Source organism: Dromaius novaehollandiae, chromosome 1 (assembly GCF_036370855.1).
Source record: "Dromaius novaehollandiae isolate bDroNov1 chromosome 1, bDroNov1.hap1, whole genome shotgun sequence".
Taxonomy (NCBI): domain Eukaryota; kingdom Metazoa; phylum Chordata; class Aves; order Casuariiformes; family Dromaiidae; genus Dromaius; species Dromaius novaehollandiae.
In genome coordinates this window covers 205256136-205281926 of record NC_088098.1, presented here as the reverse complement: position 1 = coordinate 205281926, position 25791 = coordinate 205256136, and the positions used below count along the sequence as shown (strand labels likewise).

The window sequence follows — 25791 nt, the reverse complement described above, 5'->3', positions numbered from 1 at the left end:
AGATTGATTTTTGTTTCCTCCAGTGAACTAAAGAGTGAACCTCTTTAACTGGTCACTGCTGCCATTAACTAATTCCTTTTCAACTATCGTAATTAAAAATCCAAACACTAAACTTAAACTCAAGTGAAAATAAGAGGCAATTCTGTTTTCTTAGATGTATTCTGATACCTCTGAGCCATGGGGAAGCTCCTTTCCCAGCACTTTTCCAAGCACTAAAGGTAATGAAAAGCTCAAACCTTCCTAGGCTCTCTAAAGCCTTTCATTATTTACAAAGGGTTCAAAACTGTAGTTGAAATTTTCTAGTGAGTCGGAGTAAATGATAGGCATTTACTAGTTTAAAACTACAATATTGGGATGATGCCTGACATTTCCAATTTGAGGAGGAGGCATTTCAAGAAACAGAACACAGAAGGGGTTACCAAGTAAAATGATGATCTTTTAAAGCCCTTAAAAAAAAAAAAAAAATTACAAGACACTGGAACGAAGATGTGGAAGAGAACCACCTTCACACAAAGCACTCTATATGTATTCCTTTGACTGTGGTTGACAAAATGAGGTATCAATTTTTTAAGGCATGTAAAAAATACAAGTCTTGAAGTGTCAAGAATACAGGTTCAGCAAGTTGCAGTCTTTCAAACATGAATCCAATTTAGTCTCTCTGAAAGTCTTTCTATGCAGCCACAACATCTCCCATGTACATACCTCAGAGGATCTGTAACAGGCCTTGCTACGGTGTCTAGGGTAATCGTGCTGTTGTGTTATTCATCTGCCTCTACTGAAATCAATGACAGAGGCCTCTGTTTGTTGGCCAACAGCTGTAACATCATTATTAAACTCTCTGCAGTACCCTATTTGAATCAATAAGGGGCCAAGAGGTCTTGACAAGCTATATTTTTTCTACTATCGATCTTGATGACCAAGCTGGTGCCCTAGAGTTTAACAATTGATTCCAGGAGAGAGAACTGTCAAGTTGGAGGCCAAATGTGTGCAATTAAACACATTAGGGTTTATAATTAAAGAAATGTCAGACTGTCATATTTTTCACAATAAGCAAAAGGAAATTTTCTAATACATTAAAAAATTGAAGTATACAGATGTACTGGTAATATACATACTGAATATCATTTCTGTTTCTATAGACTGCATTCAGACTGAAATCAGGTTCACTAACATTCTGCTGTATATGGAAACTGATGTTCTTCTATTTCTCTTGAATTTAGAACTTTAAGAAAATATTTTGATTCTTTTAGTTTTATGAACTGGCTTTTTCAATTGCATTCACTGTACCTCATTTGCAATTAATTATTCTGAATCTCAGTCAGTGGTTTATGGAATATGTTTTCATGCACATACTCCAATTTCATTGACCTGTGCTTTATCACTCAAGGACCAGGCTCTCATATATATATACACACACATATATATATGTTTGTGTGTGTGTTTATGAATATATTCTTCATATATTCCTCATATATCTTGTAATGCTGCAGCACTTGTTCCCTAAACATGCTAATATGAATGGCTGTGTGTGAAGAAGTTTACTACTGACTTTAGGAAGCTTTTAGCTACATGTAGCTTAAGGTGTAATTTAACATAGTTTAACATAATTAATGTTACTGGATTGTGTATTTGGCATAATTTTTAGAAGAAATATATTAATTTCTTACAGAATTCTACTGTGTCATCCAGTTCCAAATATAGAAACCGAATTCAAGCAATTTAATAACTTAATAGTCATAGTCCCTTCTGTTTTTGTGACTATGTATGTTGTGGTATCAAGCTATGGATTCTGCTTGAAACATATTATATACCTTAGGAAACCTAGTAAGAGACAGCTTTTGGACCAAAAACCTCAAAGTAAGGGAGAAAAACACCTATAAATAAGGAACTGAGATACAGGAATGTTTATCAAAAAGTTACAGGAAAATCAAGTTGGAAGGGACATCTAGAGGTCATCTGCTCCAATCTCCTGCTCAAATCAGGACTAACTTCAGCCTCTTAAAGCTGTCCAGCTCCCATTTAGGCATTAACAAAAATCACTAGATGCCAGTACAAGTCTTGAAGTCTGAAGAAACTGAATACCAGTATCAAGTGGGAGTTTCTATAGTTTCTTTCTATATTCTGACCCAAACTGGAGATGATGAGTCTGTAGACTCCAGGCACATCTTGATTTGCCCAAGGTCACACACAAACTTTTCAACAGAGCAGTGAATTTAAGGTATAGCTGTTACCCAAAGCCTTTGATTTCTAGAACTCATCATTGACATTTCAATTTTCACAGCTTTGCTTGATTTGGCTTTCCTAGGAATTACACTGAAATTTCTTTGTTTCAGACTTGAGTAAAAGAATGTTTTTGTTTAAAACATTTCTGTCTTAAGAGAAAACCCATTTTCATGGTTTGCAATAGCATCATTCAGTTTATAAGAATATCCTCAAGCTTTTCCTCAACAGCAGTTTTGTCTGAAAGCACACTCCAGTGGAATTCTAGAATATTTTTGAAGTCATTAAAAGGAATTGAAACATCTCAGGAACCAATTCATTAACCGACTCCTCAGAAACTTGCATAATATAAATACAGGAAGAGAATGTTCACTTTTTTAGCCAATGAATACTGGCTCAGAATCTTACAAAGCATGGAGGAAGAGAGGAAAAAAAGAATAGGTGTATGGATAAATAGGTAGATCTCTATATAACTACATACAAGGAGCATATGTGCTTTGCTACAAAGTTTTAGTGCTATTACAGAAATGCATTGGCTCTGTACTTAGGTTTTCACACCTGCCAGTCTTAAAAATGATTATTTTCTACTTTCACTTAGCTTTACTTTGCCTTGGTAAGCTCCTTTGACCTAAAAACTATCAGATTTTTTGCCATAGGCAAAGTTTTGCCAAGGCTAAAGAAAATTAAACATAATAAGTATTATAAGTTATTAAGATTTCACCTAATTGAAACACTGAGCTTAAGTAATGTTCCTACATTCTTCTCAAAGTTCAGAAATGATTTTCTAATCAACTTGCATGATTTCCATGGAGTTAAACTTCCTCAAAATTTATATTCCAGCTAACAGCACATATATATTGAGTCTGCTCTTGTTAAGTGCACTTGCATTGCTGGACTAAAAACAATGAGCTGGCTAGCTTCCACAGTGCAGCTGAAGGTGACAACCTCGCAGACTATAATGCTGTCATCATATCTGAATGTATATTCATTTCCAAAACCTCCCATAAAAACAATCAAGACTGTTCATTTTGGCTAATGAATTTGGAAAATGAATTTTTGAATGTTTACCTCTTTTTGTGAAGTAGTTTGAGACTGATAGTTGAAAAAGCAGGAAGCACAAATTATGACAAGCCACACCAGCTTAGCCAATGTCAGAAAAGAGGAATTCAGTGTTTGCCTTGATCAGCTGTGGCTGAAGGGTCAGGATTTGCAAGAATTTGAACTCCGGCATGGGTTCTCCATCTTAATTAGCTATTAAATGTTACTGACTACCTCAAATATCAAAAATCATGAATTTGCCCATTATATTCCACTTTGTACAGTTCTTCAGCTATACCTTACAGACTTAAGGATTATAAACTTCTTAAAAAATGTCATTTTAAAAAATCATTTGAGTGTCAACAATGATGACAGAAAAATGAAGACAAAAAAAAAGGGTTTTGTCTGTTTTCAAGCCAATTCTTTCCACAAAGGTAGATTAAATATCTAGATGGCTATTTATTTAAATAGATTTTGTTTTTCTTTGTCTTTCTTTTTGACTTTCAAAATCAGCTAAAGAGATAAAGGTATAAAAACTAATAAACAATACAGTGTTCAGATTTCCTGTGTAAACATAAGGATGTATAGCTATGTAAAATTTCATCTCAAGTTTTTAGCACTGTGTCATTCATTAAGAGAACTACTACTTAAAAATCAAATTATCTTAGGGCATTCTGGATGCGAAAAAGCAAACAGATATATGTTGTATATTTTAAATTTGAAACAAGAAAGAACTTTACACTACTATTTGCATTTTAATATCTCCCCCCATGACCAATCTAAGGAGTGAGATACGTTACAAATTCAGAGAATTTGATATGTCAATTGACACAATGAAAGAAGATCTATAGATGTGACAAGACAAAACAAGCCTGCTTTCAAATTAGAACTGGCTTGGTCAAAACAAGTTGTGTAGTCTGAAGCTGGTAATTTTTCAGTTAGATCCACAGTTCTTATGCAAGGCTCAATATGGATGATATCCAAATTCCAGGTAATTCTATTTATATAAGTACAGCAAGTGGGGAAAAAAGCAATTCTTCACATGTTACAAAGGTTGCAGGTCGCAGTAATCTAATATAGATTTATGGTGGCAATTTTGAACAAATCATGTTTTCAGCCAAGTATTAGTGCTGCTTTGTGTTCTATTCCACCCATGGACAGTCATTCCACTGCTTCAACTCCAATCTAATGAAAAGATCTTAATTCAGGCAGGGTTAATTGAATAGAGTAGTACAAAATTTAGGTTGCTTTTAAACAAATATCAAAATCAATCGCCCTTTTAAAATGTATTTTAAATTCCTAATCACTTCCATTTAACTTCATAGGTGTGTTTTTAATTGATTTTATTTACTAAAATCCATAAATAAAATGTCTTCTGAAGAAGAGAGAAAGGTCATCCCTTTGTGGGCAGGGATCATTCACTCACTCTGCCCACTGCTATTGTTAGCTACCTTGAAAAGTGGGTGGTACTCTGGCTTATGTATTGATTGCTGCAATAATGGAAATGTATTGAATATTATCTTTTTGTTTTGGATAATGTATAGTATGTTTATTTAAGTAATAATTATTTTAGAAAGAAAGAGAATATCTGCTTTATATATATACATATATTCACAGACATATATAAAAAGGATTTGTACTCATTATGCCATACATCAACAAAATGCCAATATTTTAAAATAAGTTAGCAATAAGTATGCATATAACAAATACTTATTTGCTAAGCTGGCTTCTGGCAATTCTGTCAAGGAGTAAGATGCATTTAAATTTTATATCCTGAAATTAATATGCTGCAAATATTTATATTGTATGCATAAATTTATTAATTGTTGTAGCTTTAAGAGTCCTTTTGTATAGTTAAAACTCTTCTTTCCACCTTTTTTTTTTTTTTTTTTTTTTTTTTGCTGTTCTCATGGCAAACTTATGCCTATAAAACTCCACAAGTCAAATATTTAAGTATATTAAATTTTAGCTTTTTTTTTTTTCCCAAAAGCATGCCCAAAACCAAATCTAACTTATTTCTCCAGTCTCCTTCCTTATCAAAACCAAAACAAAAATGTGGTAATATTTTTTATTTGTGCACCCACAGTTACAGGATGACATTTTAGAAAGACAGTGAGTCTGTCGTTCCAAAAGGAGAAACTGGTTAAAGAAGCAATTCCTTTCAAGAGGGAATGCTACTTGAATTTTAAGCAGATGACCTGCTGCTGCTTCTCAATTCTTATAATGAATCTACTGTAGGTTTCATTCCTGTCTCCTAATGTGCCTCAACTTGTTGTACATAAAAGTGTTATAAATATTGATGGTAACTGTTAAACATGATATACTGTTCTGTGTTAGCAGCTCAGCTACTCAGGAGATAATTCTCTTTGGGAGATGTCAATCAATCATGAGAGGTCCCCTGTTTTGGAACAGAAAAGAAAGGAAAGGAAAGGGGGAAGAGAAAAGGGATAGGCAGAGGGAAAGGGGAAGGGGAAAAGGGAAAAGGAAAGCGGAAGAGGAAGGGAAGGAAAAGGGGACCTGTCAGAGCTTTGATTCAGAGCAATAGTGCAGTTTTGCAGTAAATGCCCTGGCCGTCATGCTTTCCTGAGTGTATGTTTGGTTTACAGTGCCCTTTTGATGTATACAAACCAGATCTCTTTTGAAGGACATAAAATGGGAATTTTATCCATTCCAGGTGTGCAGCAAAGTCACTCTAGCTCCTAATAGAGATATAAAGGACTAACAGCTGCGGGAGAGTATCAGAGCATGTGCGTGGTAGGGACATCCAGTCCAGGGGATCCAGCCAACCTAGCCCAAAGTAAAACCATGAGCTATATGTTGCGTGGATCCAACCCAGCTAACCCAACTAACTCTGATATATCAATCTCCTACTGCGCTGAACTACTTCCAACAGTCAACTACTCCCTACCAAGGCTTTGTTGACCACAGGAGAAGCCTAAAACAGCATATCTTGCTAGCTGATATGCTTAAAGATAGCTCATGTGAATACCCAATTTTAGAAGAGAGTGTAAAATTCTGCAGTTTAACCTCACTTTCTTTTGTTGACCAGTAACACAGGTATTTGTTTGCAACTGAAAGAAGGATTTTGTTATTGACTGTTGCTTTTGTGAGCTTACAGGGCTTGAGAAGACAATGAAGCATGGACTGCTTGCAGATAAACAAGCTGAATGGTTCAGCCTTTATTAGCAGATTCAAGTTATAAGTATTGTTATGGCTTGTGTCACAAGATGAGTTGGAGAGACTTTTTTTACTTGGTAGTATTTCTCCATGCACTAGTAGCATGATCATTTTTTAAATAACATATCAAAACTCTGAATATTCAGGAATGTTCCAGGCACTAATAAGAAAAGTCTTATTGATTTTGGAACCACTGAGAGAGAAAAAAAAAAAAGGGATGAAGCATGAAATGTGCACAGAGAGGCTGGCATATGGTTAGCAGAGCCAGCGGCTTCATCTGAATCTCTAAAGAATACTTTCCAGACATAACAGTATCCCCCATTTTAGTTCAGACTCTATCCCGGGTGAACTTTCAAGGTTGATGGAAGGAAGAGGGGGAGGAAGGAATGGAGCAAGAGAAGGAGGGAGGGAAGAAGGAAGATATTTCAGGCACCAGGCATGAGGAGAAAGAAATATCTAATCAAACTCTGATCTCTGGGATAGGCAGTTGGTTTTGCTAGAGCCTAGCTGGGATTTGAAGCTCCAAGTGGTGTAGAGAGGGGAGCAAGAGGACAACTGTGGGCACATAATGGCCTTGGGGTGAAGGAGGGGGTTTCAATCATTATAACAGGGCTCCTGTTAAGTAGTCATCCTGGAGAGAGGGGAAGGAAGAAAGAAGTCCCTGCTGCATACACTGACGTATGCTTAAGCAGCCTTGTGTAACCCCCTAATACTTTGCTTTTGTTTTCATGAGAAGAAATATTAACACCTGGACAAAGCATTCTGTGTGTCCATTTTACGTGGCTCAAAATATACAAACAAAGACAGGAGAAGTAACTTTCTTTTTATTTCAAAACTTAGGTTTTAATTAGAGTCAAGTCAAAGAATGAGCTTGCACCCTGAATACTGGGAGTGGTCTGAAAGTCCTCAGTCAGGACATGCTATATGCTGTTTGTAACTGCATTTCAGTTATATGAAAATGAGACAAGTTACAGCTGTTATGAACCCAGACTATGAGCCACTCAGATTGACATGCAGAGACGGTATTCTGCTACTACCAGCAATAGTAGTAAATCTTGCCATTTGTACCGTGGGAGATGAGAAAAGCAGTAAGAAGAAAAAAGTGGAGTTTAGCATGTGTTTAAAAAGAAGCTCTAGAGCACTCTGAAAAGGTGACTTTGACATATTTCAAGTTTAAAATAAAATTCAGCAGTTTAATTACCTACTCTAACATCCTCTTACCTGAACTATTGCCCTCAGGTGTGGAAACACGTTATTGCTTTATGATATTTCTGCTTCATCTTGTTTGCCTTCTCTTACTTCCATGCTATTTCTTTTACTTCCTACACACATACAAGTGCACACAGAGTATATATGTTATATCTTTTCTCTTTCCTCTCACCTTCTCAATTTTTATGCAATAAATACTGTAACAGTTTTATGCCTTAGAGTTTAAACCAGATTAACAACCCAGAATGAGCAAAATTAGTTAAAAGTACTGTTTTCTCACCATTAATGGGAAACCGCATAGCTGGCATAATGTTACTGGATCTTGTCTGTTGGGCATTTGAATAAGTCCTGTTTCAATTTACCAACATTTTGGAATAACTGGGGAGAAATAGTTCAAGGTTGGACCAGGCACATTTTTTTCACTGCTGAACTCTTAGCAAATAAAAAATAAGGGGGAAAAAAAAAAAGCTGTAAGAGCCATTCTCTTTCCTGTTCTTCAAGCCAGGTTAAACATTTCATGCAATATATAATCCTTCCACTTTGTATTTGATTATTCCTTTAGGATTTAATTAAGGAAAAAAATTAAACAGAGGGGTAATTCTAAACATAAATTAGTTCAAAATTATTTTTAAAGTGTTTTGGTTTTTTTTCCCCTTCACAAACAGTTCAGAAAAACTGAGAAAAAAACACAAATGGCCACTGTAAGCAAAAAACAATCATTCACCTCTAAAGGGGTTAAAACAGAGCAGTATTCATGATTCTCTGAATGTGATTCAGAGTGGAGTTCACTCGCTAAACTGTCTGACCAGTCACAGCCCCCTGGCAGGAGGAGGTTTGCTCGTTCCTAGCCTGGTACCTGCCATGGCGTAGCTTGGACAGACCCAAGAGACAGGTGACGAGCACAACCCTCCAAGAGCCTTTCATGCACAGGGTGCAGCCCAGAATACTCTTCTCCACCTCTGCATGTGCACAGACATTCAGGCATGTTGCAGTCATGCTTTTAATACATCTTTAGTAGTAATCGTTTTATAATCCTGGGATCTGGTGCAAAGCAACGCTTTTTGTCTGTCACCATTTCAACGTGGTTTTAACTGATATTCCTAGCAAAGGATTTTGCTGCACTTAAATCATTCTAAGCACGCATCTCCTGCCCGAGCCCCTCTTCATAAACAAAGAAATGTATTCAGCTCATCTTCCTTATATCCTGATCTGACTGGCCCTAACATGTGTCCCTGCTTTATATCTCATTTTCTCCACCTATATTTAACTTGCACAGCACCGAGGTGTCTACGTACCAATTCTCAGCACAATTTACTCTTTGCATGGCTTGACAAGAAAGTGCTCTGAATGAAACAACAACGTCGCAGTAACCGCTACTGAGCAACTGAGCCCTCTTCACTCTGCAGTAATGATGGTGCTGCTCCTCAGCACCTTCGTCCGAATCGGCAGACCCTTCAGTTACTTTTTGCCCTTACTGCTTGTTAGCTACAGGCGCTGTGGATTCTCGGGTCTTTACTTCTGCATTAGCTATTCTGCTACATAAATTTATTAAGTAATTCTGTTTCCCTTGCAGCTTTAATAGCCCACTCTGCTCTAATTGAAGGAGCTCTGCTGCCTGAGAAGCAGCATGTTCCGAAAGCAAAGCACAGTGACAGGCAGAGACTTAATTTCTTGTGCTGTTTAGACAGTGACTTGCCATTTGACTTTGCACAAATCACTGAGGAGGTCCAAATTTACAAGCATCTGCACAAAGTTTGGGTGTCTTCATTTTCTTACCTACCACAGAGTTTTGTTGAGAGGCACTGAAAACAGAGGATAGTGGTTAATGGCAGTGGGAACTACAGGAGCTCGAGATATTCAGGAATCAGGATAGTATTAAAGTGTTTTAAAGGTTACATGTTAAAAAAGCAGTGCTTGCAAGCATATATTTTTAATGTTGTCTTGAGAAACCGTGTTCTTTGAATTTTGTCTGTAAATAGAGAATAATAGCCTTCACAAGCGCTCTTGATTAGACATGATTGTAAAGCTTTTTAGAAATGACTTGTGTTATATAACCAGAAGGTTACTCAGCCATATTAGTATTATTAAGTTACACATTCTGGAAACAGTACAAGTAAAACCAGATGGAAATAACCCAGCTGAAACTTCAACTGAGTTTGTTAGACTGTGGCTATTTATCTGCCAGGACTTCTGCTAAACAAGATTCAGCCAGTTTCCACTGCACACTGATCCATGCTATTGGGTACCCTATGAGTCAAAACAATAAATGAATTAGTCGCAACCCTCGTCATCCTCCTGGAAAGTGGTGTACATCTGTGAAGAATCATCTGTGGTTAAAAAGGCGAAAGGTTGCGTTCCATTAGTTAGACTTGGAAATAAGTGCTTTACCACAATTAAAAGGAATTCGAGCAAACAGATGTAACAGAAGTTGAGCTCAGAGGAATTCATCATAAGATTGTTACTAGAGTTGGCAACCACACTGACAGTGTGCTGCTTTCCAAAATGTGTTATTTTACTGACAATGACAGCAGCAAAAGTGCCAGGAGTAACATCTCTGGTAGAAAGGTGCAGCAACACCCTGTCACCCAGCATCCAGCCAAAGCGAAGTGTGGCAGCAGCTTTGGCCAACTAACTCACTCTCAGTTTCCTTCTCCCATCAACTATTTCACTGTACGAGGGCGAGCTTTGCTTCACGAAAGTGGGCTGAGGGCAAAAGAGACTATGAGAAGGCAATGGGCATGAGAAAAGGTGAGGCTAAATTCGGTAGCAAGGTTATAGGTGTTAGCTGTGATTTGGAGGAGTAAAACCTCAAACTAAAGCACACAGCGCTATTCCATTCACCTTCCCCACGCTCCTCTGCTAATGCTGGAGAAGCAAAAAAGAGGCACTAAGCACATCACCACCTCTAAACATCGGCACACAGGGCAACTAATCTGCTTTTGGAGGTGAGTCTGTGAGCCTGAAGTTTCATATAGGAATTAGCTCCGGCTGTTGAATTTTGCTTTGTCAAAATCTGCCCCTAAGCGATGGGGTTCTCCTCTGCTGAACTCCACTGATCAGTGGAGATACTCATTATAACTGTCGTTTCCATTAGGATCTGCCACTGGTGACCTTCCACTTGCCAGTTCAACTCCCTGTGGTTTTTTTTTTTCTTTCCCTCTAAGCAAATGGACATTTATTTCTATTGTGAAAAACTTGAGATACACTGCAGAGCAGCAGCAGTGCTGGGAATTACTACTATTACAGTCACTGTTGTTATTACAGCACAGGGGGAAAGAAGGACTTCTCCAGGGTCGTGCCTGTTGTTTCTGGAGCAGGTGGGAGGAACAGAGGTGTATGTCATGCAGAAGCAGGGGGGCTAAGCAGGATGAAAGGAAAAGCCAGGAACAAGCCGATCAAACCGTCTATTAGACCTCCCTTCACCTTGGCATTTGGATTTTGACAGAGTAAGTTGCTGCACCTTTCCACCATGGATGTTGTTACTCCCGGCACTGGCAGCTGAATAAAGCCCCTTGTCCTGTCTCGGTGTTCAGGTAAAGCCATCATTCAGCAGCACGTAGCTCCTGTGGGTCAGCCATGCAATAACAGCAAATTGATGACATGCCTGTGTCTTGTGAAAGAAAATGCAAAAACTGGATGTTTACAGAATTAACTATCCCAATATGAGTGCTCATAATAATATTTAAGACAGTTGTAGTTGCTCTTTATGACGGAATTTCTACTCTTGACGTTCCAGTCTGCTGCCAAACACAGAACACATGGTACAATACTAAGAGAGCTCTTGCTGAACTGCTTATTCATGAGGCTGCTGAATTTATGCTCCATTTCCTGAACTGTAAAGAATATGGCACACCGGACAGATTCAGGTGTAATATGATTACTGATGCAAGTTTTGCTTTCTATATTATTTTATCACTTAATACCATGGCTGCTCTGAAAAAAGTTCCCTGAAATGCAAACGAGGCAGTCTACATTTATACTTAAGATCTAGAGACACTGAATCAAGATCCAAAATTCTCATGGCCTGTGAATATCAAGATATCCTTTAAATTCAAATATAGCTCTGGTTCTATGTATTTAAAGAAAGACTTGCATAACACCCTCCATCTCTGACTAGCAGACTAATAAATTATTAAGAAATTAATTTTATAACATTATGGAGCAGTAAGACAGTGCGCTTATATCTGGAAGAAATTCTTATATTCACAGAATTTGTAAAAATATTCCTATATGTTGAGTCTATTAACTAGAAGGAATAGGCTAAAAATCTATCTATCTGATGTGCATAACCTGTCACTCAGTATGTTACACATCATTCCTGCATGCCTGCTTGCCTTGTGCTTGTAGATAACAACATTTCAGTACGGCAGGATTTGGCTTTTAGTTTCTAAGTGGACTAGTTTGCTTCTTATGCTTTTAGGTTTGGAATTAGGCTTAGCTTCACTTGAGCTGACCAAACTAATGCCCCTCACAGAAATACAGGAGTGCTTTCACACTTCCAAATGAATCAACAGAAAAAGTCACTTAAGTTCTGTTAAGGTAGATATTATAGTCTTGATCCTTGTATGGATAAATTGAAACCAGGACAGTTTAAGATATTCAGGGCTGCTCTCACCTGTGAGATGGGTGGAATGACTACCTCATAGATTAGTTGCAGGCGTTGAGCCCCTGTTGTAGAGTGTCTTTAAAAAAAAAAAAAAAAAGGCTTGGGTTGAAAAGTGTAAGATTCACATGTTAACCTGTGTAATAGGGTATGTGTAACAGGTTACGTGTAACCTGTACAAGAACCAGTGCAACTGATGAGCAGCCTGAGAAGCAAGTTTCTTTCCTCTGTGATTTCCCGGTAAATTTATTCTCTGCATCTCTTCTCCTAACCCTTTTAATCATCACCTATGAACACTGCACAGTACCAGAAATAGATGAAAACAGAAAAGCAGGCGAAAAGATATCAGATGGAAAATACTGTACTAAGAACTCCAAAGCAGCCTTGAAATACGCATAAACAGTGGAAATATATGTTCTTTTGAGCAAGTGTATTTTTGAGTGCGACCTATTGTACCAGGTCCTCCCAGAGGACACTTATGAGCACAATTGTATTTAATTTTCATGGAAACCGTGCTTGCTGAGGACAGTGCTGTCTGTGTTGCAGTCACCAGGTAGCCTGGTGGCACAGCAGGAACCACAGTGTGGAATAGCTCTCGCCTGTGTTAAGGGACGTTACCTTGTTATTAGGACCGCCACCTGCAGCAGGCTCCAGGACCTGGGAATCTCACCATCCCAGGTCGATGGATGCGGCTGCTGTTCTCCTGTTTGCAGGTTCAACCAGTAGCGAGCCTGAGCATGTATCCTGGACACACACACACACACACACACACACACACACGCAACCGGCTGCACAGACTGCCACAGACAAAGCTCTGTCTTCCACAACACCCACATATAACACTACAAAAACTCACATAATATGTCCGTATAGAGCTGAGTTCCCTTTACCCTCTCCAGCTAGTAAAGATTGCAGCTTACGAGAAATGAAAGCACACAAGTCCTCACCATCTGGTTCACAAGGACATGCACATTCGCGTGATCCCTCGAATATCAGTACGGCCTCTCTGTCCATTGGATATCCCTGCCTAGGTCCTGAACCCCCTTTTGGGCTATACTGGCCTCCTGTGCTGGCTAGTCCAGCTTGATGCTTGCTGGCAAATCGATGCACACACTTGTCTCGTGAGCACCCCACCCTTGCGGATCCCTCGAATACCGGCACGACCCTCTGTCCGTCTGACACCTCTGCCCAGTGCGGGCCCCCTTGCCGGCTTACACTCCCGCTGCTGATGCTCAGGCCCTCACCCGCACCAGCTGCTGGCGCTGAGATTCCCACTTACTCCAGCTGCCGACAGCACAGACACTGATGCCGAGACCCTTTTTCACTCATTGCTGACACCGCAGACACAGGGACCTCTTCACCCAAGGTCTGAGTCCAGTTGCTGGCCCAAATCACCCACTCTAGTCTCTCCAGTTGTTGGCACCCACTGCTTACAGCATTTACACATGGGGCAGAGAGTGAGATTACACAGAAAGGTAGTTAAGAAAAGCCCTTTTTATAACCCTTCTCTCTCTTCCTTCCTTTTACATAGTCCCGTCAAATATCCAGAATCCTCATGTTTGTCTTGTTTCCCTACAAAATCCAGACTGGTCCCCTCCAAATCTGTGCCTGTAGTTTCCTAATGGCCCATCAATTAGTGCCTGGAAACTTTTGGTCTTTGCCATTGTCTCTGTTGTGTTTTGTCGCTAGCTTTGCCCTTTACTCATCATCCCTTTTGCCCTGAATAGGTCCTTGGTCAGATAACCTTAATGGAGGAGAGGCTCTCACATCCCACGCACCCTTACAGGCTGCCCCATAGATGCAGTTGGTGAGACCACCTTCAACTGCCTTCAACTATTCCTGGGGTTTCCACTACTCCAAGGTACATTATATTCTGAGAGAAGCTTCTTCCTTCTCCATAAATGATGCTGGCCTGACACATTTTTCAAATTAACAAAGAACTGCAGGCCTATCTGACATAGTGGGAAAGAGGCTAAAAAGGGTGGGAGGAAGAAGATCTTATTTCTTCAAGAAGCAAAGTGAAATTACTGAACAGTCAGGTGAGCAAAAGGTAAGTATCTTTCTGAACAGTGCTGCATCAGAAATAGCAGATTTGTTTAATAGCCTACAGTTGAATGTGGAAGGATAAGTCAGTTGCCAGGGAGTGTTAAAGGAAAATGAAGGATATTGCACTTCTACACAGAATGAAACTTCAAAAGGGTATCACTTTCTTGTAAGAAGTCAAAAGAGGGAGAAAGATCTATACATCTCTCAAGCTATTTTCTTCTAGCTAACAACAACAGGTCTCAAGCAAATGTCTCCCCAAACCTACTACCTCTTTATTTCCCTCTCCCTTCTTGCTCTTCCACAATATTTAATAACTTTATCACTACTTGCCCTTTCTAACATGTAAAAAATCACTGATTCTTAAATAGTCGTTAATGGATACATCCTCTGTCTTGTCTGAGGTTCATTGGGAGACTACCTAGCCCTACAGTGAGCTATTCTTCACAACCTTCCTGCACAGCCTTTCTGTGGTTACTGCTTCTACACCTTTCTTCTGCCCTAATTTCCTATTCATTCCACAATATAGCACAGAGTAGTCACAGAAAGTGCAAAAGTATAAGATGCCACAACTGGAAAATTCTGAGGCTTGCAAATAGCCACAGAAAGGTTTGAGACCTTTGGGTGTAATGGGCTGTAAAAATAAAAACTGTGATTTATTGTTTCTTCCAGTTACCGAGACCTAATGGCCGTCCCACCTTCTGTGGAATTCAGTGATCTGCAGATATTTCTATCTACTAAGAAGTTTGAATAAATTGCTGTTCTCTTCTTTTTCCTTTTAGTACATCTTAGTTCCACATTATTGTGAGACCTTTTGTGCATAATTATTATTGTGACATTCAGTTCAAAGACAAAAACAATACACCCAGATTTATTTTTATTTTAAAAGTAAAACATGTAATTAAAAATGAAATCTGTGACCATTTGCAGTAAAAAAAGAGTTATTCCTGTGCCTTCATCTCAAATTATGGTCTAAAAATGAAAAATATTAATGAAAAGGCATATGGTTGTGTATGCACATGTATTACTAGCTTACATTATACACACACACATACAGGTGATGGATATACCTCTGTAATATATGTAACGGAAAGAACCTCAAGGAAACAAAAAAAAGATGAGTGGCAATAGTACCTAAAGACAAGTGATTTTTGGTATTTCAACAGAAAGTTTATATCTTGGTTTCCATGTTCCACTATCAAATATATATAATATGTATATAAAAAAAATCAGACACTACAGATGTGGCTGTAAACCCTCTACAGTGTTGTAGGAGCCCTGTAGGTGCCAAGAGGGAGTGGAATTATTACACTCCAGCTTTTATTATGAGCAAAAAAGAAAGACATCTTATATGTAAAGTCAAAAATTTATTTTTAGTGTAGTTGAAATCTTAAGTCTAATTGAAGGAGTATTATTTATCCAGTTCTTATTATTACAGAAAATAAAAGGAAAGAGAAAAGAAGAGAATATAAATACTATTGCAGGAAAAGTAAAATTTGCTATACACACAGTCCTAGTATCTACACCTTTTCTGGTGCTAGGCCCACTTTCCACTGCCATCTGGATCCTAAGGTGGGCTTCCGTCTGAGGAAAGAGTATGGCTGGTTGTCAGCATCCTGAGTCCTTCACTGAGACTCATGGTGATGATGTCTTCCTCCTCCTCTAAGGCCCCCACAGGGACATTTTTATGTTTATTAACATGCTCATATCTTATGTTTCTTCATTGGTCTTCAAGGGCATATTTCATCCAAATTTACTATTTACAGTTCATTTCACATATGTTAAATGTTTGCTTTTTGTTCGGTTACCCGTGAAACTGATTTTGCTGAGTCTACCCTGCTTTAACTAACCACTAGTTGGTTGTTTACAGCCTTGGGGTCTCTCTCCTCCATCAGCCTATGCCCCTTCTTACCATCACATGCCTTCCCTCCTCTACACTTGATCCTGTGCCCCCACTTTCAACATCTCTGCTGTCATACCATGTCTATATTCCTCTACACTATATCATTATTTTAGAGTCACAAATATTTGCTTATACACAGAATGACTACTTGTTGCTGCTACCTATATGAAAATTATACCACATAAGGCTAAGCAGAAGTAAAAAAAAAAAAAGACATAGCCACCTGGTCATTAGAAAAATTGCTTTTACACATCAAGCAGCTAAAACAAAGCTTTAAGTAGGACAAAACAAGCTCAGACAAAGTAAATAGGAGAAGCCTCAGTCTTGAAGCTTGCAAAGGCAGCACAGTGCCAGTGGCAATGGCAATACCGCATGCACCGGGCTGCAGAAAGCGGGCTTTCAGGAAAGCGCCTAGTGCCTTTTCTAACTTATAGGTGAACGAGACGCTTCGTGGCTGGGATCCGCAATATCCAGGTGCTGCCTGGAGAATGTCTTATTTTAGTTAAAGGAATTAAACGTGGCTTGTATGGAAGTGTGTCTCTCAGAGGTAGAAGCTGAAGTTGTTCCTCTTAGGGATGAGTAAAGGGTCACCCCATTCAGATGCATGTTTCACTGGCCACTAAAAACAAGGTGCTTATATGATAGGAAGGAGCGATGACATTCCTTAGTACCCTTGCTAGAGGCATGGCACTTTGAAGGAAAATTTTAAAGATTGATTAGAACAGCAATTTCTGTCACTCAGTGATTCGGTAACGACCAGCTGGGAGAAGAGTGCATTTGTAGCCCTTACTCACAAGGCCACTTAGGTATTTATCATATTGATTAAAAACATACAAATACGATACGGAAATGGGAAGTGAAACCTGATTCTCTGTTTCCCAGATGGTGGCTTCATCACTGTAACTTTTTTCTTCGTAAGCTGTATACATCTTCACTGTTTTCTACGTGGCGAGGCAGCCTGACAGGAAGGGTGGTCAGCCTGCCTCCCTGCCGCCGCACACCGCCGGAGCAGTGGTTAGCGGAGGGCAGATGTGCCTTTGAATCATTCAAGCAGTGCAGGATTTGGCTGTCATATCACTTAAGTAAAGTCTTAGTCACTAGGCTGGTCTATAAAAGGTTAATGAGAACAGCGCCAGCTTTGCTTCCTTGCAGTGTTTTTGGTTTTGTTTTGTTTTTAATAAGCAGTGTAACTCCGGACTACTGTTCAGACCCCGAATTCAGTGCCTTACCAGAGGCATGCTCTCTGAAAGTGGTTCAATTCATGATCTTCAAGGCCAGCAGAGTGAGGAAAGATTGTTCATAATTCTCAAGGGCATTAGCTAGGAAATTGGCAGTTAGTTCTACCACAACACCTTTGGTAGAAGAATTGCAGGCATCTAATATGTTTCCTGGCAATAACAGAGACACCTCTGACTAGGATAGTTAATCAGCTTTCATTTATTCATTTATTTATCTATTTTTGACCAGGCCCAAAGTTATTAAATTTAAGCTGCTTCCCAGCTGCTGACTGATCCACAGGAAAATAGCCTAAGTAGAGGATAATTTGGAACAGGAAGATGTTCTCGTGACTACTTTGATCAGAGAAAGCATTGAGAAAGTCCAAGCAAGAAGCATCTGGGAGCATAATTTAGTCTGGTCACAAGAAATGAAAAAAGAAAAAGGTTTAAATTCATATAGCAGTGTTCATTATTTAGTTAGTAAAGGAAAGTGACTGGTTTTCAGGCTTCATGGGAAAGTTAATTAATCCAGAAATTCACATAGTGTCATGATGGTGGGGGTTTTTGCTTGCTTTTCTAATTGTGCATGCTAACAATTGTTCAAACTGACTAAGTGTTGTGTTTCTCTGTTGTTGCCAATTTAATTTAATGATTGGATATCCAGGCAGAAGAGGCTCTGGTTCAAATAATAATTAGTTTAAGGAAGCCCTGTGCTGTGCCTTATAGAAGGATAAATTAAATGGTCACACATGCTTCTCACATTTTAAGATAGTCACTTGGAAAAAAAGCAATCAAAACCTGCTCTAATTGCACATTACTTGGAAGAGGTCATAAAAAATAATGGTTTTTTATTAAAATAATGTGGGAATTCATCTTTACAAAAATGCTCACAAGGCCGATATTTAAATTTTAAATAAGAGAAAATATTTATTTTAAAAATAATCTCTCCTGTTATAATAGAGTGTACATAGGTAGAATGGGCAAATTGAGGTAAACCTGAAACTTTTTCATTCTTCACAGTACTAACCTTTCTTTATTGGTAACAATCAAAAAGAACCCTTCTTGCCTTTTTTTTTAAAAAAAAAAAAAAAGAGATGGCATTTCTTTGTAATAGCAAACCCTGCATCTGTTATTAAACAAGAAAGTTATCTCAGATTTAATTCACATGGCCAACTAATGCTGTTGTGTCTTGCAACATATCAGAAATGAAACATGTGAGTCATATGAACAAGTCTCTGCATAAAAGAGTGTTTGAGTGATTTAAGGGTTCAGATTCAGCTCTATACATATGTGTATCTAATATATATGTTTTTTCTATTCCACAGATTACCTAAAAGGAGACCTAATACTTTTTGATTCAGTTCAGCTCTGGAGCATCATCACTTTTCATTCATACAAGAACTGTTTTGTGGAGATCATTTCAGTTTTGAAGAACAACATCTGTACAGCCAATAGGAGAGCTGAGGTAGTGGATATTTAAACTAAAATGCATTTGAAATGTATTAATGAGCTTTATTGCTTGCATTTGCTTGTTTATTAAATGAAAAGACTACACACAAAAGCTCCTGCCATCAATTTAACCTGAATGTGTGCCAACTCTTCCAACCAATGGAATAAAGGTTAAAAAAAGAAATCCATTTTTCTGTAGAATGTTATTTCCCACCACAGGTTTGTGGAAGGTTCTGTCTTGAAAGTGTTTAGGAGCCATTGTAAATGCTTTAAAACAATCACAATAGTGTATACTTAACCTGGGTGCATTGAATAACTAGTTTTTAAAGTGATTTTTATCACATGTTTAATAGTATCTGATTAGTTCTGGAAAACTTTAGAGACAAGAATTAGACACAAAGTCTGTATCTCCCTTCAGACCTTCTGGGTGTTTCCAATGTGTCTTTGTCTGGTCATATAATATGGTGGGTTTGTTTTAGGAGTTGATGGTAAAGTCTGAGTTCACAGGCCAGTTCTCATGAAGGCAAATCTAAAGGTCAAGGACAAGGCACCTTGTTAGGCAGTCAAAACTTGCTCTCACCTAATATTACTGGTTGTGTAATTCAGTGCATGTTTTATTAACCTATTTCAATTAGATACAATGGTAAAGTGTGGGAGATTTTTTTTATTTTATTTTATAAATGTTCAAATAAATGCAAATTATATTAATGAAGCAGGTGAAGGTGAAAAGTGGTGTGCTTTTTAAGAGTGTAATGTGATATAAACCAGGGCAATATAATAGCTGTAGGTACGAATCTGATATTCATTATCCAGATGAACAATGGACATTCAATTTAAATTTATCATGACTATAGTCACAGATGGAAATAAGATGGAGTAAATGTCTGTGGTTACCTGATAACTGATGTGCATCATCATTTAACAGCTGAATGACTTATGATCGTGTAGTTCAAAACACCTCTAATTAATTTTTGAGTTTAGTCTTTATTCTCAACCTCAAACTATGGTATATTAATAGGTCAACATAAAGAGCCTGCTAAAGTGAAACACGTGCCTGTGCAAACATATTTGGAAGCACATAGTTCACTGCTGGATGTCAAATGTTTTATCTGCCTACCCAACTAATTGAGAATCATATTGAAAGACTAGAAAGCTGTTGTAATAAATGAGATAGATGGTGCCTTCCAAATAGACACAACTGAATTAGAACTGATGATATGAATAGATTCACTGTGTCATTTAAAATATAACACAGTGTAACTCATTTTCCTTCCCTTGATCACTTATTGCAACCACTAACAGCATAGGAAAGATAGGCAGGTGAATTTTAACTTGCATTCTTTGCACAACCTTATTAGCATAGGAGATGTATTGAAGGATAAGCTTCATATGAAAAGGAAAGTTGTTCTGAGTTCATGGAAAAACAGGCATTCTGGCATCTAAGAGGTCTCAGTCATGCCCTTGAGGAGCAAGAGTTAGTAGAAGCAGAGAAGAGAGAAGAGTTTCCAGAACTATAGATGAAAAACTGCTCTCCGTTCTCTTTCTGCCCAGAGACCAATCGAAAGAAATTTAAGCGATAATTTTGTTTGGGAACTGAACTTTCTTTTCTGTTTATCTAAATTATAGTTATTTGTAAACTGTATAATTATTTCTACTCTATTTCAGAATTAGGTAAGTCTTTAGACTGTAGGGTTTTGATAGTCCAGGTTTGTACAAATATGTCAAGATCATTCCTGCAGATATTCTTTCTATAAAAATGTATTAATATCAGATGACAGAACAAACTTCTGGCCTGCCAGCCTTTGTGTATCATGTTAACTTTGTGTTCTGCTGCAATAGAGCCAAAATTATGCTTGTATCTGCTTCTTAAATCCATGTGGTTCGTTTCTGTAAATGTTCTTTTCAGATGTTCACTTACAGAAATTCTTATTTAAAAGTATAACATAAATTGCTAGTGAAACACAAATCATGTTGTGTTTTGTTCCGCTTACGTGAAGAAGGAAGACAATTTGGCACAATTTTCAGCCTAAACCTGAGCTGTTTGCTCAATACTGCTCAAGAATATGCTCTTAAAATGATATCTTTGCAACTCTATGCCCTCACTCTCTCAGTAAGTACACAATGTGACAGATACAAAAGATTTAGGGAAGCTCACTTTGCTCCCCTGCCTATAGTCCTTGTAATTCTTGTTCAGTCAGCAGCTTTGAGGTGCAAGAACGCTCTCAGGCTTCCTCTGCCCAAATGCACGCAGTCTCCAGGATTTTGCCTAGGATTCTGCTACTTCCCCTGTTTGTGTTCTTTCGCTTCTACGGACTTAATTTCAGTTGGATTTCCTAAGAATATGGCTGATATGCACAACTATGTTAAATCAGAATAGCCAGGGCATGTCAAGGAGTCTGGTTCTTCATGTAAAGTTAATCAGTCAGATAAATGTGGAACAGCAGCAGCAAACCTTACGAAAACAAAAGCAACCTCTCCAATGCATATTTGTGAAGAACCTATGTCAGTCTTTTGAAAACCTCTCTCTTTACCATATGGACCTTGGCAGAGTAATTACATTTAACAGGAGATCTTTTTAGAAATGTACTTAGTTTCAAATTGTGAGGGGGAGGGAAAAAAAAATGGTACCGCTTTGGGAAAGCAGTTGCAAAATGAAATATATAGGAGTTTCTATATATTTTCACCGTAGACAATCTGAAATTTTGACAGTTGCAACAGTGAGGAGTAGGAACATAGGCAGCAATGATTTGTAAAAATACAACTCTGCATTGTCTTCCAAATGTGAAGATTCTAATGGATTAATACACCAAGTAAATAGAAGGACCTGACACGTATTAGTCATTTTCTGTACGTGTAGAATTTAACAAACCTTAAATGGCTTGTGTTGGATAGAAGAAAAACAGAAAAATGACCTTTATCTTTGTCACCACTGCAAATCATGTTGTTCCACTGTTCCAGTGATGTGGAGAGGTGGAAATAACGGAGATGAGTACAATAGACTTTTCCACAGACTGAGCTTTCCAGGTCATTTAATTCTCTCTAGTGTCTTCAGAACCTTTCCAACAGAGCTAATGATAACAGATTGCCACATTATCCTGCTTGTGGTGACCTGTTTGGGCAGATGCCAGAAATTCTACTCACTCAAAACTCTGGGTGAAAAAAGTGTTTACTAAATTCACTTCTAGTGATTATTATTCTGTTTTCAGGGCAAATAAAATAATACATTGTTTTACTGAGGACTTCCTGTGTTAAATAATGATTTGATTATTGTGAAAATTGATACTTTGGATCTGGGTTGTTGTTCTGCTGCAGCTGCTTTTGAACTTTCCTTGCAGGCTCTGGCCTTCTGCCAGTTCATGTTCCATGGCGATGGTTCCACCCAATCTAAGAAGGGTTTTTTTGCCGCTAACTGTATCCACACTAACTCTCTTCTTGCCAGAAAAAACAAATAGCTATGGCTCAGAACTTGCTGAATGTAGATTTTGCACAGGAATTATAATTGCTTTTGGGGTACATCAGTTTGGAAAAGTGTAAAGGAGAAAGTCTCACCACTTGTGCATACAGTGACATTCCATCTTGGACACAGTTTATCTTAGGTTTTCTCCCTACTGGTTGCATCTGAAGGTCTAATATATACTTCTGAGAACAAGAAACATTGAAATCAGATACACCATGTGATTTTGACACAAAAGAATGACCTTGAATTTAATGTTTAATTAAATAAAACTATGGTGTCTGCCTGTTGGTCGCGTTAATACTCAGATTTCCAATCAGAGCCAAATAATTTTGCAAAAGAGGACTTCCAGGATGTGGTGTTACCTTTGCCTAATCTTGAAGAGCTAGCTGGATCTGAAATTTTATGTGTTTAATTTTTATTCAAACTGATTCCTGAACTGTGTCATTTAAAAGAGATTTGAAAAAGAATCTTTTTTTTTTTACTATGTTTTAGTTCCTACAGAAATGCTAGCTAAACCATACTTGTTCTATATCATTGCAAAATATAGAAACTTTTTGCTATGGAGAGAACTTTCCTGTTGCACCCGGCATAAGCTCAATGTAGGAGATTTACCAAAGGTAAATATACCAATGAGTCAGATAATAGATTTTCCATTTAGAATTTTTTGTTCTCTAACTAAGGACTGATGTTTAAGCTTGCCCAGAGCATGTAAGTCACCTTTCTCCAATAACTTTCCCCTTACAATGATTGTAGAACTGGAAATATTAGAGGTGGAAAATGCTATCAGGTCACTTACTCCTAGATGATCTGTTTGGGATGTAAATGCTCTAATCAAAATGTGCTTCACACATAAAGGGCTTAAATTTCAATATTATATAAAAAGCTTTGCCTGCTGGATGTAAACTGTGGCAGTTCAGCAGCTGCTTTGCTAGTGGTTGAGTCATCCCACAGAAGTAACAACTTCCTTCCCAGCTAGGGCTGGGAATCATGAGCATTATCATAGGTTGTAAGGTTAATTGCATCATAGTAATTTTAAAAGACCAGATTAAAATGTTTTGGACTTCTATAGCCGTTATCTTGTTGCCAATCAGCATGTTTCTATTCAGGGAAGAGTAATGCTTTCAAGGCATGAAGAGGCTAGAGTGATTCCCCTTTTTCCTACCTATGCATTTGCAAAAGAAATCCCTAGAATACCAGAGGGTAAAGATCTTGAACCAATTTACTTATAAGACTTCAATTTTATAGTATACCAATTTGCTTAGTTTTAATTTTATGATGAACTTCTGATATTTTACAGCTGCATAGATCTGCAAAGGTTAAAATGCTATAAAATTAAGACTTGATGTTAATGTAAAAAAATTGGGAAACATCAGAAGTCTTTTGAATAACAGTCATAAAATATTCAAATGTTAATACCACTGATTCATATGGAGTACATAACTTGATGGATTAAACCATGATATATTTGTTTACAGTTCACTACAGGCTAATGGAAACCTAATGTAAAACTTTACATATTGCTGTTGCATTGGGGGTGCAACTTGCCTCTGTTGAATAATTAGCTGCTTTTGAAATATGAAGTGGGGTAGAGTACATGGCATGTCCCTGATTTCAGGGACATGTCATGCCCTTCAGGAAAGCAGCAATGGGGCAAACCTGTCAAATTGCCACTCTAAAGCCATCAAGGTTCAAACAGGCTCCAGTTTTTATTTAAAGGCAGGGTTTCGTAAAGGTTTCATAAAGGTTTCTAAGGAAGACCAAATATGCCTGCTTTCCACTACTTTTCCTGTCTACCACTGTTTCCTGGCAGCCAGTCTGAGACTGTCCAGGAGGCAGCTGTTCATTCATGACGGGAATAGGTGTAGATCTTCCAGACAGGTGCACAGATACCCAGCCTTTCATAAGAAATTAGCAGGAGAAGATCTTATATCATTAGCCGTAGACACTTTCTGAGTAGTGAAAGCAAATCTGCAAAATAATGAGCATCTTAATCTAGAAGATAATTATTGACCACGTCTTTTCAGTCATTATAGAGATATGATCATTTTATAGGAAATTCTATCATAGCTTTTGGTGACAGGCAGCAGTAATCCCTAATCTGGAGATAATTTTGGAAGCAGTGAAGGATGCCCATATTTTTCCTGATATTTTTCAGTACAGCAGATTGAAATTCATAATAAAGCCATGGAGAAAATTGTAGCCCTATGCGGGTTTTCATTCTACAGTACATACAAAAGCAAAATTTCAGAATAATTAACTTAATGTAAGAACAAGTGTCTGTTTATACTTTATAAACATATAAAGATCAAGCTTTCAGAAATATCTGTAAACATTACGTTTTATTTTTGCTTTGTTTTATCTTCCTGGGTTTGAAAAAAAATGCTAAAATCCCAAAGATATGCTCATGCCATTGGGCCTTTTGCATAACTAGAAGAAGAGAAAAAAAAGGCTGTCAGTACACTTTGATTTTATCTCAGGTTTCCAAACCTGAATCCATATTGATATCTCAGGTCTTATAAATATTCATATGTGACTTAAAATTAGTTTTGTTTGCACAACACACAGGTTTTTTTAGGAGGGTTGTAGACTACGAATAACAAAATTAAACATTTCTTTAAAGAGATACCTCTCTAAATTATAGACTAGGGAAGAAGTCTTGGCAAATACAGGACATTTGTTATGTTTACAGTGCTTAAAAAAAGTAGAAAATCCATAGTCTCACCCCAAAATTAATACATCAGATAGTATAACAGAGATGCTCTGAAAACAACCGTAATATACAGCCGAACTCCTTTATCTGTAGTTTCAAGGGAGGAAAAAAAATTACTTCTGTTTTAACAGGATGAGGAGAATCAAACCCAAGTATTATTTGTTGTCATTATACTAATTATTAGTTTTTATTGGCCATAGATAGAGTATTTTTTCTCTTTAAAGTCCTCATATGAAAGTTATTTTCATGCTTTTAATAATATATGCAGTGGGATTTCAAAAGAAGTTTTGTGATTAATCCTTTCAAATTAATATTCAAATTAATATTCATTATTGTCTTAATCTAATATTTGATACCGATGATAGAAACAAGCTGCAAAATATTTAATGGTATTTTGCAAGTAATATCAAATTTGTCATTACCACTTGACAAGCAATCATAGAAGTCAACAGACTTGTTTGTTAGTTAATGTCAATAAATGTGACAGTCACACATCATTGGTTCTTTCCTTAGTTTTCCTGGGTTTTAGGTGGTTGCCTGGCAGGGCTTTTCTGCAAGTATTGACTACAGTATTATTGATTGTGCAACTGTAAAATCACTTCTTGTAATTAAAATATGTGTCTGGATTTTCCATCACAAGAAAGAAAGTAGATAGATAGCTGCCAAATCTAGATAAATGAATTTGCCCCAGATATGATGAAGAAAAGCTAATAGGATCATAGTATTCAGGTAGGAAAGGACCTCAGGAGGTCTGCAGTCCAA

General features: G+C 37.7%; 1 protein-coding gene across 3 annotated transcripts in view; it reads left to right on the top strand.

The window, feature by feature from the left end:
• CNTN5 (contactin 5) overlaps nt 1-25791 on the top strand; it is a 656184-nt gene that overhangs the window by 176801 nt on the left and 453592 nt on the right. For all 3 annotated transcript variants that reach the window (XM_064505105.1, XM_026109144.2, XM_064505106.1), the window contains one exon: nt 18739-18878. The gene's annotated coding sequence lies outside the window, so the exon portion shown is untranslated. The remainder of the gene's footprint in view (nt 1-18738; nt 18879-25791) is intronic.